Here is a 2500-nt window from a genome sequence, read left to right as displayed (position 1 = left end):
GAAGAAAGGAATGAGAGAAGGGGAAAGGAGGAGGAAAAGGAAAAGGAGGAGGAGGAAGAAGAGGAAAAGAGAAGGAGGAAGAGGAGGAGGAGGAGGAGGAGGAGGAGGAGGAGGAGGAGGAGGAGGAGGAGGAGGAGGAGGAGGAGGAGGAGGAGGAGGAGGAGGAGGAGGAGGAGGAGGAGGAGGAGGAGGAGGAAAGAAAATCTTTTGGCTGTGAATACAGCCTAGAGAACCTGGGAAGAACAATTCCTGAGCAAGAACCTGGGAAGAAGCAAATTCCTGAGGATCGTGGATTTTTTTGGTTTTTGTTTTTGTTTTTTGGGGGCGGAGTGGGGGGAGGGTGGGGGTGGAGCGTAAAATTCAAGTGAAATTTGTCTATTATCAGATCTTTGAATTCGAGGAGCTTGGCCATTTGTGTAAACTTATTTTAAGTACCGTACAATTTGTCTTAAACAATTACAGCAGGTATAGATAGTAACATTAAAGTCCAGAGTTATACTACATTTCTTTCTCCTAGAATTACTGTGTCCATGAGCTCTCCCGTCAAAAGGTGACTGTTCTTCATTCTGGTCTCAGCTCTTTTTTCAGTGTTCTTTCTTACTGATTGTTCTTGAGGTTAAAATGCTTTTGCTAATAAATTGGTATCCTGTTCTTAGAATGGGGTGAGGGGATGAAGAAGGGGATTTGATCTGAATTAAGAGGACATTCAACCAATGCAAACATTGGATGTCAAAAATTGTTGGTGGGAATTTTTTTTTTTTTAACTCAAAGTTTAAAACAAAAGCAACAATATAGCAGAGGAACAAAGTTTTATATATCTTTTGGGGATCTCATTTTCCTTGTTCTACCCACACTAGTCCATTTAAAGTGTAATCTAAATAATTCGTTCCCATTTAAACATTTTGCTTTAATAAGAGAGATATGGGAATTTGAAAGGGGAGGATACCAGTTACCTTCTTCTTGAACTTTTTTTTTTTTGAGCCAAAGGAGAAAATAGAAAATCTCTCTCCAATATTTCTTAATTTTTTTCTTTTTTCCTCTCTCTGTTTCATTTAGTGGTGATCTTGATGGTAATTTTCCTGTCCAATTTTCTTGGTTGCCTATGTTTGACCACATTCAGTTGTCCTTACAAAAAAAAAAAGGAAAAAGGAAACGGAAGAGGTAAATGATATAGGACAATGTAACCCCAGAATCTTCCACACCACTTATTAATTTATTAATTTAATCTCAAATTCATTCTCTTAGTCTAGAAGTCCAAAGAGCCCAACCTGCTTTTCCATATGCATGAAAAATTAAACATATTTGGAAAGTTTGGCCACTGGTGCTGTCTTCATGGGTTGGCATATCTCAGCTTACTGAAGTAATGAATGATTTTAGTTTGGCCTGCAATTTAAATTCATGTCCTTGCTAGCAAGCCATTCCCCTCATTTTCAAATTAAACTTATATTTGATTCCTGATTCTCCTGTCTCTAGCTTGCTCTATTTGGCTCTGGCCATCCACATGTTAGAGGCTGGATAGATCTGGTTGACAATTAAAAAAACAAAAAACAACTTTCCAGATAGGAGTGAGAAAAGGTACACTTAATACAATTTTGAGCTCACATTTGAACATCATGCCATTATTATTAATGTTATTAATGTTTTATTAGGCATTGATAATAATATTGAAGAAAAAAGCCACATGTCTTATTTTAATTGATATTTTCTAACCATGAGATGAAGATATCCTTACTACCCAATTTAAAAATGCTAAATAATACAAAACCATTTATATTCTAAAGTAAGATAATGACCAAGAAAAAATGGAGGGAGGGGACAATGGAAGAACATTCTTCTTGATAGTCTTCAATTGAGAATCCTTTCTGATCCACATTCCACTTAGATCTTTAAGGTTTCAATGCTGTGTTGGGTGGTTGTGTGTGTGTGTGTGTGTGTGTGTGTGTGTGTGTGTGTGTGTGTGTGTGTGTGAAACAATGGGTTTGTTTACCTCACCTTTATTTATTTATCATCTGGTAATGGAACACTTCACTTTACTAAATCCATTAGTGACTTTTGAAGAATCTTTCTGTATATTAATATTAGTTCCCTATCCTTTTTTGAGTAAGGAGTTGTCATTAATGGGGCTTTGGTGATCCAAAGAGAAATATGGGAAGAGATGGGTGTGAAAGAAGAGAAAGCATTTCTCTTTGGGATTGGTGGGAGAATAGATTTACTTCCCCTCTTGAGAACTATTCCGATTACAAGAAAGAATTTTTGTCAGTTTTCAGGGGATTTCTGAAGATTGAAGGGAGTGGGGGGAGAGATTAGCTAGAACTATGAGAAAACAAAAACAATCCAGAAGAAGACACTCCTCAGATCAGAGAAATTAAAGCCCGATTTTACCACTAGCAATTAGTAATTACTATTATGGACGTTATTATTGCTAATTACAGGCGGTGGATCCATGTATGTCCTCCAGCCATAGAACAGGAATTGGGTGCTTTAATTATTCACCATGGAA

Source organism: Sminthopsis crassicaudata, chromosome 1 (genome assembly GCF_048593235.1).
Source record: "Sminthopsis crassicaudata isolate SCR6 chromosome 1, ASM4859323v1, whole genome shotgun sequence".
Lineage (NCBI taxonomy): Eukaryota > Metazoa > Chordata > Mammalia > Dasyuromorphia > Dasyuridae > Sminthopsis > Sminthopsis crassicaudata.
The sequence above is the reverse complement of the archived record's forward strand: the minus strand, read 5'-3'. Positions refer to the sequence as shown.